The sequence below is a fragment of the Myotis yumanensis genome, unplaced genomic scaffold (genome assembly GCF_028538775.1).
Source record: "Myotis yumanensis isolate MYYU_CA2020_CCGP unplaced genomic scaffold, mMyoYum1.0.hap1 SCAF_1, whole genome shotgun sequence".
NCBI classification, from domain to species: Eukaryota; Metazoa; Chordata; class Mammalia; order Chiroptera; family Vespertilionidae; genus Myotis; species Myotis yumanensis.
Window position 1 is genome coordinate 229,007,149 of NW_027223752.1, and position 16,881 is coordinate 229,024,029.

The 16,881-nt window shown below is 40.6% G+C and overlaps 1 protein-coding gene and 1 pseudogene across 3 annotated transcripts in view; one reads left to right on the forward strand and one right to left on the reverse strand.

The window, feature by feature from the left end:
• KCNIP4 (potassium voltage-gated channel interacting protein 4) overlaps positions 1-16,881 on the forward strand; it is a 948,564-nt gene that overhangs the window by 739,747 nt on the left and 191,936 nt on the right. The window lies entirely within an intron of this gene.
• Positions 2,444-3,071, reverse strand: LOC138999117 (small ribosomal subunit protein eS6-like; annotated as a pseudogene).

Here is a 16,881-nt window from a genome sequence, read left to right on the forward strand (position 1 = left end):
CCAAACACAACACTACAGGAAGTCCTCAACATACAAGAAAGCAAGAGAATAAGAAAGGAACAGAGAAGAACTACAATCAGAAAACAATACAATGGCAATTAAGTGCATACTATGAATAATTGCTTTAAAAGTAAGTGGGTTAAATGCTCCAATAAAGACAAATGGATAAAGAAGATTGATACATATATACAATGGAATATTACTTGGCCATAAAAATAATGATATTTTACAATTTGTAACAACATAAATGAACCTAGAGGGTATTATGCTAAGTGGAATAACTCAAACAGAGAAAGACAAATACCATATGATTTCACTTATATGTGGAATATATAAAACAAAATAAATTTAAAAAGCATAACAGAAATAGACTCATAGAGAACACTGATGATTGTCAGACAAGAGCAGGTAGAAAATGTAAAGGAATTAGGAATTACAAATTGACAGTTACAAAATAGTCACAGGGATGTAAATTACAGACTAAGGGATATAGTCATAATCCTATATAATAAAAGCCTAGGTGGTGTCACCCCCTTGCTGATGCCCTCAAGCGACATCATCACAAGATGGCTGCCACAAGATGACCACCCTCACATCATCACAAGATGACCACCACAAGATGGCCACCACAAGATGGCCTACAGGGGAGGGCAGTTGTGGGTGATCAGGCCAGCAGGGGAGGGCAGTTGGGGGCGACCAGGCTGGCAGGGGCGCAGTTAGGTATCAATCAGGCCAGCAGGAGAGCAGTTAAGGGGTGATCAGGCTGGCAGGCAGAAGTGGTTAGGGGTAATCAGGCAGGCAGGCAGGTGAGTGGTTAGGAGCCAGCAGTCCCAAATTGTGAGAGGGATGTCCAACTGCCAGTTTAGGCCCGATTCCACAGGGTGCAGGCTGGGCTGAGGGACACCCCTCCTGTGCACAAATTTCATGCACTGGGCCTCTAGTGTTATAATAACTTTATGTGGTATTAGGTGGGTACAAGACTTATTGAGGTATTCACTTTGTAAGTTATATAAATATCTAACTACTATACTATATACCTGAACCTAGTGTAATATTGATTGCCAACTGTAACTGGAAAAAAAAATTGTAATGAAAAAAGATAAATAAAGAAACTGTTTTGTTCCATCAATCCTTGACCTGGTAGCATGAAATTACCTAATATCAACTGAAATCGATCTCATTTCAAGCAAAAACCCAAGTGTACAAGAAAGACAACCTTGAAAAAAAATAGTAACTTACATTTTCAAATATATCTCATCCTAAAATGTTTTCACCTTAATCTATGACCCTAATATACTATGCTATTATTGCTAAAAATCAGTTGGAAAATTGTATATTGTAATTGATCTTGAAACAAGTTTTGCCAGACCGTAGTGAAGGCATTCTTGTTAGTTTTGCTCACTTGACTTGACTGTAGAACTTGTCTCCAAATACAATTTTGTTATTTCCAAAACTCAAACCCATCATGTAAAGGTCAGGGATTTTTCCAGCAGACATTCAAAAGAATGTGTCACAAACTCTGCAGGCATTTCGCCTGGGGAATTCAACAAGCGCTGGAGCTTCAGTCGCACCATTAAACTCAGTGCCGGCTCCCCAGAGTGCTTCTTGGGAAGGCCCCAACTTTCATTTAGATGTTTAAATGCTGGTTTTCAAATATTCCCAGCTCTATGGAGGTGTAATTGGTATTTTAAAAACTGCACATAATTAATGTATACAATTTGGTGAATTTGGACATTTGTATATACTTACTATATTGCCATCATCACAATCAAAGTAATAAACATATTCATCACCTCAAAGGTTTTTTTTTTTCTCCCTTGTTATTTTAGCTTAAAATCAAAACCCATGACTTTATAGTAACATCTAATATTATTTTAGTGGACAGGGGAAGGAAAAAATGTGTGGACATATTCCTATCAGAAGGAATCAAAGAAAATACCTGGTGCTTTTTCGTGGCTGTTGTTGTGAGTGATGTCAGTGTGTGTGTCTTCTAATATCTTCAAGACCTTCTGTCCTTAATAAGTGACATATCAATGTCTAAGAAGCAGTAAGTATGAGTATAATTACTCCTCTCAGACAAAGTTGACAATTGGTTTATGCTTGTTACTTCCTAAGAAGCCGGGGATGAGCCCCGGAATGATATTTGTCTGTTTTAGCACATCAGAGATCATTGGCACTTGAAAGGCAACCTCAGTCTTTATTAATCTCGGGAAGGCGGTGAGTTGAGATGCAGTGGTTTCCAAACAGGTCACAAGTCAGAATCCCCTATCTGTGGAGGTGGCCTTATCGCCAGTCTAGATGAATCTTTTTTTTCCTCAGTATATGTTCTTATTTATTTGTTACTCTTAGAAAAATCTCATTTTTGACTGGACTCAGACTTAGAGGCAGGAACTCTCAGAGAGGACAGTCTATGAGTTTTTTTCACAACTGTTCCTGGAGTTTTTTATGTGGCCTCCTTCATTCTCTTAGCCAAAAGTTTAGCATATTCTGTGGCCCCTTCCTTATTTTTCTTAGCACACTGTTTCTTCAGAGCAACAGGTGAAGTAACAAGACAAGACGCTGAATCTGAAGTTTCTTACCTTCTCTATTGAGGGGATTTTTCACCATATTAGTGGACATCATTTCTTTAGAGAGAGCGAAAAGTTTGTGGACTCTGCTGGATCTCTGGGGTCCCAGGTGATGAGGCACAGTAGTATCGCTGAGACCAGGAATTTCTTTCTCCCCTTTGGTTACAGTGACCAAGTTGAGAATACTGAAATCGGCATTTACACTGCAACCCCAACAGATTTGCACTTTGTTTCTCAGTCATCCTTGGTCTATAACTGGAAAGTCCCTTACTCAGTAGCACGTGTACAAGGCTCTGGGTGAAGACATCCTGCTGCATGGGGAAACCCTTGTGTGTCATTGCCACCACCGATTCATACCACATAACCCTTCCATTCTTCACCCCGAGCTTCAGCAGCAACTTCTGTGGCCATACACTTCTTGTAAAGGGTACCAAGTTCACGCTCATCATCCACTTCAATGAGTTTCTGGCAGCCAGTGGCTGGAAAAGAGATGTTCAGCTTCATCATGAAGCTCCTGACCACCTCTGAGGCCCCATAAATAAGAGCTGGATGAATCTTTAGAATGGGGGTGGGGTCTAGATGTTGGTGTTATTTAAAGGTCCCCATCAGTAAGACTAACACATTCAATCCTCCAACCAGTGTTTGCAGCCATGAGAGGGTAGTGCAGTGAGACGTAGGTGAGTGTCCCTGGGTCACTGTTTCCTAACTATATGACCATGCACAAGTGACTTAACCTCTCTGACCCTCTGAGTCCTCACTCTAAAATAGGAATCTACATGGCTACCCCATAGTGGTAGGATGTAGTAAAGCATGCATGAGATGTATCTGGTGAACAAGAGGCTCTCAAAAGAATTTCTGTTTCCTCTTCTTTGAAGACTTTTTCTCTCTCTAGTCAGTAGGTGTTGTGGACTGAATGTTTGTGTCCCTCTAAAATTCACGTTTCATCCTAACCCCAATGTGAGGTACTAGTATTTGGAGATTGTGCCTTTGGAGGTAATTATGATTAGGTCATGAGGGTGGGCCCTTATGATAGGATTAGTGGCTTTATAAGGAAAAGAAGAGCTTGTTCTCCCTCTCTCTGCCTGATCATACTGATAAAAGGCTGTGTGAGCACAAAGTGAGAGGTTAGCCATCTGTAAGCCGGGAAGAGAGCTCCAACCAGGAGCCAGATAAGCCAGCACCTTGATTTTGAACTTCTCAGTCTACTATGAAAAATAAATCTCTGTTTCTTAAATCAACCAGTCTTTGAATTTTGTTATGGCAGCCCCAGCAGACTAAGATATAGGCAAACAAGATTTTTTAAATGGCTTAGACACAGGATAGTTGAGTGGATGGGGGAGTGGACAGAATATGTTCTTGTAAATAGACCCTGTGGAAGCATCTTTTCAGAGTACATGTCTGGAGAGGCTCAGAGTGGGCAGCCCAGGTCAGCCACAGAGAGGAACCTGAGGCAGTGTTCTATATCTGCCTTTGCAGGATATGGACTAAGATGACCTTGGAACTTGGAAACAGAGGGGACGGATGATGTCTCCTGAGAAAGAAGATAAGTTAAAGTGCATTACAATAGATATGTGGGAGAAAATCAAGAGATGGTAATTAACTGTGTTACAGAGGAGTTGAGGAACAACCAAATATTTCATTAAAAACATCTAGAGTAGCCTGGCCGGTATAGCTCAGTGGTTCAGCATCAGCCTATGGTGGCTTAGTTTTGAGCCACAACCTGTGAACCAGAAGGTCACGATTGGATTCCCAGTCAGGGCACATGCCTCGGTTTCGGGCTTGATCCCTACTGTGGGATGTGAAGGAGACAGCCAATCAATGAGTCTCTCTCATCATTGATGTTTCTATCTCTCTCTCCCTTTCCCTTCCTCTCTGAAATCAACATATATATATATATATATATATATATATATATATATAGAGAGAGAGAGAGAGAGAGAGAGAGAGAGAGAGAGAGAGAGTAATCTCTGTGAGAGAGGCTGGAAGCAATTATAATTCTCTACATGGAATCTTAATCAAACATGCTTGCCCTCTCTGGATATAAGTTGTGTGGGGAGGAAGGAAATGGTTGAGCCTTAACACAGAAAGGGAAAAAACATCTCCAGAGCTAGAAGAAATTGGGAGAATTCAATTTCATAATGTTTCACATTGATGCTGGAGGCTCTGAAGAAAGCAGCCTTCATGGCCATCCAAACTTACCGTGAAATTTCATTCACTCATTTATGCATTCACTCAGTGAAAAAAAATTTATTGAGTATCAACCATGTGCCATTCACTAAGCCAGGTATTGTGTGTACACATCATGGAGCCCACTGCATATGTTTATGGTGTAACAGGGCATGTGTGTTTGCCTTTTCTAACAAATTTCACAGCTTTAATGGGATTTTTCAAAAGGTTAAGAACCACAGATCAATGGTCAAATTAGCTTACTCTGTTTAATTATTGTGATTCAGGAAACATCTGCTTCTTTATTATTTGTGAACATTTCTTTTTCTGATGCACTAGTTAGATAGTTTGCAGAATATACAAGGCAGACAGCTGAACTCCTCAGATCCCAAACTCTGGAGGAAGGTGAAAGGGATGTATAAGTCTGAGAACTAAGGTGCTTGGATTTATGTTATTTCAATGTTTCTCTTAAAGAAACACCTAGTGCCGAAACCAGTTTGGCTCAGTGGATAGAGCATCGGCCTGCGGACTGAAAGGTCCCAGGTTCGATTCCAGTCAAGGGCATGTACCTGGGTTGCGGGCACATCCCCAGTGGGAGATGTGCAGGAGGCAGCTGGTCGATGTTTCTCTCTCATCAATGTTTCTAACTCTCTATCTCTCTCCCTCTCTGTAAAAAAATCAATAAAATATATTTTTTTAAAAAAAGAAACACCTAGTGATTGGCAACTCACAGTTGCCCAGAGGAAAATGCCCATAGTTACTTGATTAAGTTGCATTTATTCTGACCCAAGTACTAGTAGTTTTGTCAATAAGAGGTTTATTTTTAGCAAATATGTTTTCTAGCATAGAGCAGCTCTCTGGCAATCAGGATAGACAGCCTAATTTCAGCTAGAAACTCTGAGAAGACTTAATGTTATGGACCCCTAAAATTGTTCATCACACTCTGCAAATGAGAAAACTCCTAGAAAACAAAACAAAATAAAACAAAAAAAAGGTGTTAAGGGAGGGGGGTAGGAAGGAGTACTGTAGCAAACTTGGAGAAGTAAATGCAATTCTAAGGTGATTTTCTTAACAAAATATAACATGGATAGTTGGATGTGATTTTTTTCTTAAAGTTCCAGCGAGCAACAGTTTTTCTCTATTCTCATCCTGCCTGCAGGCTTCAGTTCTGAGCAGTGTTGTTTAGTGGAAACATTTCAGCAGCTACCATATATTGTAGGCTTAAACAGGTTTTTAATCATCCCAGGCAGGGGGGACATTTTATTTCAAACTAGGGGCAGGCTATGAAATTGGAGACTCATTAGGAACAAAAACAGACGAGCTCCAATTAAACTAACTGTTCTCTGCCAAAGCCCTGGTGTCTTGGAGGCTAACTTTGTTTAACTAAGGTTTACAGAACAAACACACGTGCCTCAGGTGTCATTATGGAAAAGCAAAGCCCGGAGGTAGCTTGGGACCTTTCGGAATCCAGGCCTCCCTTTGGCACCATTGTTTTCTTCTGAGATAATTACTGAGGAGCGTTTGGGGCACAGTCAAGTTCAGATCTCTCCATTAGATTTCAGAGCCTGGTTGCATAATGATTACATTTCTCTCATTGGCTTTACTTTCAAAATGACTTTTGCTAAACCCAGGAACATAGATACTGCCAGTCCCAGGATCAGTCCTTGGCAGCTCCTGGTCATTTGGGGGATAGCTTCTTCCCTGGAGGGGCTCTGCCTTCAGGAGAACTCTTTCCCTGCTGATTCTTCTGGAAAGAATGAGTCTCAACACTGGCTGCTTTTAGTGGTAGAAAACTACTACTAAACTCAACTCCCAGCTCTTTTGATTTTAATTGTCCAGGGACTTATTTTTTTAAAATATACTTACTGATTTTTAGAGAGAGGAAGGGAGAGAGAGAAACATTGATGTGAAAGCAAAACATTCATCAGCTACCTCCTTTGAGCCCTCTATCAGGATCAAGCCTGCAACCCAGGCATGTGCCCTGACCGGGAATTGAACCAGCAGTCTTTCAGTGCTTGGGATGATGCTCAATCAACTGAGCCACACCAGCCATGGTGGGATTTAATTTTTTTAAATTTATATTTATTATAAAACCCTCTGGTGATTCTAATGGGCAACCAGGGCTGAGAACCACAGACATCAAGATAGCTTGGAAAGCCAGACAGTCACTGCTGGGAAATTCACTTGGAACATTTTCAATGACATTGTCCTCAAAAACAGAGAATTTGTTGTGAGGCCTTGCCAAGCTCAATCGCTTCCAGGTGCAGCCTTTTGTTGCTCTATCCCCGGCTTCTCCCCATTCTGGACCCTAGTTTAGCTCAGCCATGACAATATACTGAATATGCTGTGCTCCTCCACACCTCCATGAATTTTCACATGCTTTCCTTCCCAGGCACAGCACATACCCACCCACAACCTGCCCCATATCCCGGGCAAATTCCTTCTCCTCGGAGACCCGACTCAAACCCTGTCCCCTTTCCTGGCACACTGATTCTGTCCACAGCACACTGCCATTTTCCCATGGTTCTGTAGAATCATCACTGCATCTCCCTCATAGCTCTTGATATGCCATAATCATTTATCACTTGACATATATGTTCCCACCATTAGATTATGGGCCCTTGAAGGGAGACACTTATGGCTCACTATAGGGAGTATCTGATTTGAAAGTTGGTCAAGAGAGAGCTACTATCTGTCTTAGGGCCTTTGCAGTTGCTCTTCCTTCATGGGTTACTTCCTGAAAGACCTGCAAAAAGCAACTCCCAAATCTCTCTCTATCACCTAGACCTACTTAATGTTCTTTTTGGCATTTATAGAACATTTAAATATCCTTTATCTTCTTGTTTACTTTAGTGTCCATCTCTCTCAAGCTTCTTTTTTAAAGAAAAAAACACGTTTTTATTGATTTCAGAGAGAGGAAGGGAGAGGGAAAGAAAGATAGAAACATCAATTATAAGAGAGAATCATCCATCAGTTGCCTCCTGCATGCCCCACACTGGGGATTGAGCCCGCGATTCGGGCATGTGCCCTGAATCTAACTGTGACCGGGAATCGAACGGTGACCTCCTGGTTCATGGGTGGATGCTCAACCACTGTCCCACACTGGCCGGGCTGGAATGCAAACTTCATTTTTTTTAAAAAATTCTTTATTGTTTAAAGTATTACGTATAGTATTACATATGTCTCCTTTTTCCCCCATTAACCTCTCCCAGGCTCCCCCCAACCCCCCACCCCCCAGCACATGCCCTCACCCCCCTAGTGTCTGGTCCATTGGTTATGGAATGCAGACTTCTTCTCTGTCCTATCACTTCTTACACACTGGACCTAGAATAGCGTCTGCATCAACATGGGAGATGGTAAATAAATATTTGTCTTACCCAGCTTTCATATTAATTCCATTTTGTATTCCTGAGCAAGATACATAACCTCTCTATGCCCCAGTTCCCTCCATTCCAAGGCTCTTTATTGCTCTCCTCTAGATATAACCACTTTTAAGGAGGGAAAATTCTATTAAATGAGCAGATCAATCAAAAGTTGAATGTAAATTCCAGAAAAATTAAATTGTCAGGGGAAATAGTATGTTTTAGAATCACACTAATTGACAATAATTATTCACAATAATTGGGTAATATTTTCCTGACAGGTTGGCTGCTCTGATTAAATAAGAAGGTATCTGAGGCACTTGGCAAGGATCTGTTCTCTCTCTTTCACTGAGTCCAAAATCACTCTATATTCAAGCCATGCAACAATGCTAGATACCCACTCCCTCAAATTTGATCACTCTATTTTCAAATAAAGTTGTGCCAAACCATATTCATACTGAAATTCATCAAACTTGTCCCACTGTTCAGCATAATTTGGGAGCCCATTTGGTCTGAGCTCTCAGACAAGTTATATATTAAAAAACTTAAGTGTGTGTATATATATATATATATATATATATATATATTTATGTGTTATGCTTAAATCACTCCATGCCCATGTCCCCTCCCTTCTTTAACATGTTTTAAACCCTTTAAAGTAAGAAACACTCCTGTTCTCACTTCTTCTATATTTGAGATTCCTATGCATACTGCCTCCCTTTCCGAGCCAATTACACCCACATTGCAAAAATAAAATTAGTTTTTACTTCAGTGGGACTCTGTGCATTTACAACTAATTATCACTCACTATTTTCTTTTTCCTTTTTGGCCTAAGACTTTCCCTCTTCCCTTCCAACTTCTCTGTTTTCTCTTCAGAACAATTGTTGAGGCTCCTCCTCTTCTGTTGTGTTCTCCTGGACTCTCAGCTTGACCCTGCTACCCTCTTGCCTTGGACAGCCTCCTACATTATAGTATTTGGGGCTATAGGCCGAATGTGTTGACTGTCTCTCCAGGATGTTTCCGCAATGATGATCATGACCTCAATGCTGGGTTTACTATTTCCACATGGACAGATGCATTCCTCCTTGTTCTTCCTGATTGATCACTATCCATCAGTTACCTAGCTAGACATTGGGGAGTTACCCTTATGCCCCTTTCTTTCTTATTCAATCAATCACTAAGTCCTGGTCATTTGACCTCTCAAAAATATTTTACTTTTCCCTCTCTACTTTATCCTAGTAAAATTGACCTAGAACAGGCTTTACCTTCTTTTGTCAGGAATATTCTAAGTATAATTGGCCCCACTAACTTCAGGCTTGGATTTCCCTACCTCCCTTTTCCCACCCCTTAAATTGATGTTTCATACTCCACACTGTAGCCAGAGGAAACTCTGACCATGTCATCCTCCTGCCTAAATTCGTTACAGCTCTTCATGAATGTCCAGTGCCTTGGAATGACATACTCAGCCTTCCATGAGCTGGCCACTCTATTTCCAACTGCTTTTTGATTTGCACTTTTGACTTTTTAAAAAAATATTGTATTGATTTTTAGGGAGAGAGGAAGGGAGAGGGAGAGAGAAAGGGAAACATCAATGTGAGAGCATAATATTAATTGGCTGCCTCCTGCACCCCCCTCCCCCACCAGGGATTGAGCCCTCAACCCAGGCAGGTGCCCTGATGAGGAATTGATCTCACAATCCCTCAATGCACAGGATGGAACGATACCCAACCAACTGAACCACACTGGCCAGGGCTGCACTTTTTACTTTTTAGTACTAATTTTCTGATTGTCCCCCCAACATAGCATTTGGTTCCAGAACTCCATATCTTTTCTTAGGATGTTGCCTCTGCCCAGAATTATTATCCTGACTCTATTCGCTTGAGTAATTCTTGCTTATCTTTGAAGACGGTTACACCACATCTTTCTTATAAATGTTCCTTGACCATGGATATATGGATACATAACTGCTCCCACAAAAGGAATATTCAGTTTGATGTAATAAAACAATATTGGTAAGAGCACCAACTCAAGTGGGCAGTAAGGTACATTCTGATCCCATCCTTGCTACTAACCAGCTATGTGACCTTGGACAAGTCATTGTTCTAAATCTTCTTGTGCCTATAATGACTTTCTTAAGCTAGCAGCTTTCCAAAGTTCTCTCCAGCTTCCAGTTCCTGCATTGTTTGTTTTCACCAGGGACAAAGCATCTCAGAGTTGTCAATAAATCAGCACTTAGCACAACTACAAGCCTTGTTTATTGATCACTCTTAAGGTAAAGTGGTTTTTATATGAAGTCAAGTCGATATATGTGTTAAAGTGTTCAAAGTAACTGCTTTACATACTTAAGAGAATCAAGCAAACCATTGGGTCAGCCTAGCCCCACCTTGTGGACAGCGGGGGTGTTTGTTTTAGTTTTTCTTTCCCTTGATGAAAGAGGCCAGATCTGGGAAGACAGACCTTAGCAGAGGGGAGGGAGCATGGATTTTTGAAGTCAAATCTGGATTCAAATTCAGAACTCATTTTGTGTATGATATTGAATAAGTTATATAACCTGTCTAGTTTTCCTCAGTACTGAATTCAAAACAATTACTATTAGAGAACAGCAATAGGCCAAGCACATGTCAAACTCCTGAAAAGCCCTTGGCACACAGGAAGTGCTCAGTTATCATCACCATCATCATCATCACCATCACCATCACACTAGCTAGGAGACAGTGACCAGTCAGGAAATGGTCCTTAAATATTTCATTATGTGGGGGACATTTATATCAGCATCAAGTAACCACAAAATGCTTTAATGTTAGGTTCGGAAGCAACTCAGGATAATGCAACTCTTTTACACATAAGGGACACAAAATCCAGAGAAGTGAAAAGATTTATTTAAATATAATTCTCTAGCAAGTGCTTGAATCCCATTCTCTGGATCAAAGTTTAATCCCTACCCTATAGTTTGTGCTTCTCAAACTTTAGCTTGCATCACAGTCACCCAGATATAGCACCGGTCACTGCACCCCACCCCAGAGATTCTGATTTAGCATATCAGAGGTATGCCCAAGAATTGGCTGTTTTTAATACGCTCCCAGGTAATGCTGAAGCTGTACCTTGAGTAGCCCTGTGACGCACAGATCTTTTCTGAATTGGCTAGGAGCAGTTCTTGGCTTTCTTATACATCTTACTCTCAGGAAGTGACAAAGAGAGAAATGAGGCCATAATGCTTGATTATCCCTATCAAGTTTCATATGGGACACCCACTATCCATGAATGGAGGATGCGCTATCCTTCCATTCTTGCATTTTCCTACCACACTCTTAGACAATGAGCATTATGTTTCAGGAAAATATACTCCCCAGATTGATTTTATAAAAATTGCAGTTTGTTTTGGCTGGCGTGTTTATAGTCGTATTTGGAGCTTGCAGATGTACATTGAAATCTGCAGTGTCTGGGATGAGAAATTGGCTCTGGGCTCCTCATTTACTTCTGTGCAGCTTTTGTACTTCGGTGGTGGGAGAAAATACAGCGCAACCAAATGCTAGCTGGAAAGATGACACAGGAAATGCGTTGAGGAATTGATCCTTGCCACCAATTTATCTCCTCCGAGAAGAAGGAACTGAATTACATTCTCAATGTTCATTTGTTAAGTAGGCAGCTTAGCACTCCTGGCTCATATTCCCATAGAAACAATCATGCTCTTTGATCTGCATTATGGAATACAGAAGGTTTTAATGTACTTACCTAGAAACCAAATTAGTATGTGTAAAATAATTTCCTATGAAAAATATCTTCATCTTGTGGCTAGAAGGCAAGGGTGGTTCAAAGAACAAACCTCTCTGAAATACTGCATTTCTTGGAGAAAGAGGTGTTGTGGTAGATTAGGTTTGATTTCAGTGTCAACAAATTATGTGCAAAACATAAAAGTACTTTAAACCTCTGTTACCTTTTCTGCTAAGAGCTGATAATATACACCGCACAGAGTCCTTGCAAACAGTTCAACAAGATAATATGTGAAGACTTGCTGCTACCATATCTGGAATGAAATAGATACGCAGTAAATTACTGTTGTCGATTATTAAGGAGCATGAATTCTCTGACTTCAATCTCTTCACTTCAACACACATGGTTTTCCCTGGTGAAAAAAGTGAAGGGATTGAGAAGTACAGATTGGTAGTTACAAAATAGTCGCAGGATGTAAAGTACAGCACAGGGAATAGAGTCAATAATATTTTAATAACTATGTATGGTGCCGGGTGGGTACTGGAAATATCAGGGGGGACATTTTGTAAAATATATGATTGTCTAACCACTATGTTGTACACCTGAAACAAATACAAAGTAATATTGAATGTAAACTAATGGGAAAAAAATTTTAATCATTTACATTTATTTTTAAAATCCCATTGTCCTTAATTATGCAGAGCAATTCTGCTCTCCCCATTCAAATCCAAAATGTATATATCCTAATCAATCTCAGAATAAAAAAAAAGTTAAGAGTTCTTTATTTAAGGACCTACCTACCTTGAAATGCAGACTAATTACTTTTGTTTTAATCACTCACACTGTTTTTGAGCTTTAATTCTTTGTTACATTTTTAATTTCCTCATAAGCAATTTATGAAACAATTTTATAGTGTTTTCTCCTAGAGGACAGCTAGAATGTTTTGTATCTATTTGCACTGTGTTACATTTAAATACAAAATATTTAAGGGTGATGTATATATTTATTAGTGTTAATTAAAGAGAAAACCATGTGTGCTTAGGAATGAGAATGTTTGTTGCTTTAAGTAGATATTTCAATAACACTCATGTCACCTCAGTGCTGAGGATAGTGAATGAAGGTGACAAAAATCTTGCCAAATGGCATTTGGAGGCAAGTGGGGAAAACAAGATAAATGAAGAAAATATATACACTATAGGATAGTTGTAATTGCTAAGAAGAATAAAAAAAGATTTAGAAAGCGTAAGGGAGAATTAGGAGTAGAAGAAGGTAATTTTGGATAAGGCAGCCTTTCAGGCTCAATAGAGACATAATAATAAAACACTGACATTGTCACAGGAGTGAACCACATGGAAATCTAGGTAAAGACTGACCCGGGTAGAGGAAACCACAAGTGCAAAGGCCCTGTGGCAGAAGCAGGCCTGGGATAATCAAGGCACATTGAGAAGACAGACTGCTGTGGCTAGAGCGAGTGAGTAAGCAGGGAGTAAAGAGAGCTGAGATCAGAAACTTATCCTACATGACGCATACTCCATTGTAAATGGGTTTTTACTTTTTATTTTTGGAAAAATGAGAGCTGCTGGCAGATTTTAAGCAGAGAAATCACATGATTGTGCCAATGTTTGAAAAGGTTTACTCTGGCTGTATTTTCTATAGCATAGAAAATGGGAAGGCAAGGGCAGAAACTGGGAGATGGCTTAAGAGGCAGAATTCAGGAAGGAGAAATGGTGGCTTGGATTAGAGATGTGGTAGTGATGTGCTGAGAACTGATCAAATTCTGGTTAGTCCTTAAGGAAGAGCCGAATGGATTTGCTATGATTTGAATGGTAACGAGAGAGCCTCCCACTTGGCATTGCAGAATAGATGGCATATTCCCACCTGGAGAACTTGCCATTCTGCGTCAGGTGGAGGTGGGGAGAGTCTGCTGAGCAAAAGCATTCGATTTTATGTTGCCGTAAACAAATGTTCACGCGCCACTGATACTCAGTTCTGTTTTCCTGCATTTCCTTACTAATGACGGTGTTCTGAAGGTAGAGATGAATGTTCTGGGGAGATTAAGTCACCCATTCTAGCAGATTCCACCTGTGATGTGCCTTGTGTTTCCACCTTATCTCTGACTAGTGTATTGTGCAGTCACTTAACTTGTTGCTTCTTGTTGCAAACCTATAGTACATGCAGTGATTTGTTAGTCTCTTACAACATAACTAATTTCACAAATAATCTCAAGTTTCAATTAAAGAGGATACATGGTTTTGTTTGTTTGTTTGTTTGTTTGTTTTTTGGAAGCTCGAACATCATCCAGGATTCTTTCCCTCTCTAGCTTTCATGTTAATCAGTTCCAAGTATCTGGAGATTCCATTACCTTTGTATCGCTCACATCCTTCCAAGTGTCTTTAGCTATTGGCCACATTCCTAATTTCTCTCTCACTTGGATTTCTGGAACAGCCTCTCAATTTGTCTCTCCCTGTAGTTCAGCCACACTCACCTCCCAATCAATTCTCTACACAGTAATAACTGATCTTTTGAAAGAACACATTTGATGCTCTTGTGGTTCTATTTACATCCTTGCTTGGTTCCCCAGTCCTCTCAAGATTAAACAAACTCCTGTAGCATGTTTAAGAGCCTGCGTCATCTGGGTCCTACTTACCTTAAATGCCTCCTATCTTGAAACACAATTTTTGGGCGTTCAATCCATTCACTCTATGCTGTTCCTGTCCCTTTCTCCTCAGGGCACTGAGCTCTTGGCAATGTTTCAGATGTTGAACTTACTGTTCTCTCTTCCAATGATATATTCTCTCCATCTTTGTCTCACCCTGCTCATCCCTAAGTTTTCAGCTTAGATGATTTTTTTCCCCTAGCAAACCTATACAGATTCAAGTGTGAGTTAAATATCCATCCATCTAATGAGCCCACATAATGAACCAGCATTGGTTTCACTGCAATAATTAATAACTGCCTGCTTACTTCTCTGCATTCTCCATTGGACTGTAGGCTCCAAGAGAGCAGGAGCTAGCTCACCTGTACATATGTGCCCCAATTTTGGGCACATACTGGACACTCAGTGATACTTGTAGATTTATCTTGGATTGAATGGAAAAGCATAGAATCACAGTTGAAAATCCCTTCAAGCATCACCTTTCCCCTTCCACCCCTGCACTCTAGTCTTCTAGACATATATGCAAAAACTACAACCGTCCCCCATAATACACACACATATGCTCACCTATGTACTTTCAATATCCCCAAACTAATTGGTGCTAGGGTTAATTTGGAGAATTTCTGGGTTTCTACATTTAACACAATGGTAATCCTCTCCTTGTAGCCCTTTCTTCTCTTAATTCACTCCAAGGTCTCCTTAGATCTCTCATCACACTTGCTCTGGCACACTTAGCTCCTCTTACTCCTAGAATTCCTTGCTCCGTTTCTCTCTCTGAATATTCTCTTCCCTGAATATTTCACTCACTTCATCTCTTCAACTATCACTTTATATAGATAAATCCAATATTTGTATCTCTAGCTCTGGCCTCTCAGCCAAGGTCTAACTTTATAATTTCCAAGTGATGAGCTAAGCATCTTTGTGCATTCCCTGCTTGTGTTACTCAAACACCGCTCTATAAAAAGTTCAGTTACCTGCACCTCCCTTCATGTTCCTACTTCCAATTTCTTCCGGGGTGTCATGGAGTGGCTGTCTGGACCCTCAAGAGTTTCCTTTCTCCTAAGAGGACCACAGAACCATTAAGTGACTCTCTAATGCTCTTTATGTGACCTGCCTCCTGGCCATAGCCGGTTGATATAACAGGAGTTATTTGCCTGACTCAAGGTGGGCCGGCCAAGCAGTAATGCATTTTTTGAAGTTTGAACTTAGCAGATAGATAGATGGCATGGCCAAGAGTGCCTAGAGAGGAGCCACTTCAAGGGCAGCCCTCTCAAGCAGAGGTCCGCACACTACTGTGTGGGCCACTCAGCAGCTTTCTTTCTGGCCCTTCCGACATCTTGGTTACTCAGTTCTTTCATCAAATTCATTAGTTATCCTTTCACCCTTTCAATACAGTCCTACCACCTTTTTTTTTTATTTTTTTCACTAATCAGAGACAGTAAAATGTTGACAAATCAAGCCTCAGGTTTCACAATCAGCTCAGATCGCCTTGGATGCCTCCTGTCCTGGGTCGCTGCTTTACACTCTCCTGCCACGTTCGCCTCTGCAACTTTGCTGCTGCCTGTGCCCATCCCTGTCTGCCCCCTGGCACGACCTCTGGCTAAAACTGCTGCAGCAGCCTGCTCACTGGTCTTCCTGTCTCTGGTCTCTTTCCTTTGTCTTTCATTCTGCTTTTGCTCTTATTATTACCAGAGGAAGCAAACAGGACACTGCTATGATCATGTCACTCCACTGCCCAGAAACATGTATTAGATCCTCTATATTCAACTCTCTTATAGATACTTGTGCCTCTTCATTATCTGCCCTATCCCCAATTCTCAGTCTGATGATTTCTTTCTCAAGCCCATTGTACTAGAAGTTGAAGTTACTTAGTAGTATCTGATTATGATCATTGCTGGGCCAATTCATGTAATTTCAAATGCCTGCACAGGAAAAAAAAAAAAAAACCTTGTCATTCATTCATTCAACAAATAGTTATAAAAAGCCTCTAATTGCCTAGCACTCTTCTAGGTGCTGAGATTACATGACAAATAAGATTCATGGTGGGCCTTACAGAAGTGTTATATGCAAGTGGCAAGAATGAAATAACAAATATATAAAGAAAAATAAGTTCAGGGAGAGGAGTGAGTCTTATGAAGAGGATAAAACAGCAATCTGACAGATTAATGGGCAGTGGTGACAGGAAACAGAATATTTCTGAATGGGTGACCAAGGAAGCCCTCTCTGAGGACAGCATTGGAGCCAGACATAAGAAGGAAACAGCTTTGAGGGAAAGAGACTTCCACATGGAAGAATCAAGAAGCACAACGGGTTTAGGCAGGATAATCTTGGTTTATTTAAAGAACTGAAAGATCATGTGAAGAGAGAACTGTGATTTTAGGGGGCATTGGGGGGATTAGAGGATGAAATTGATTTTAGT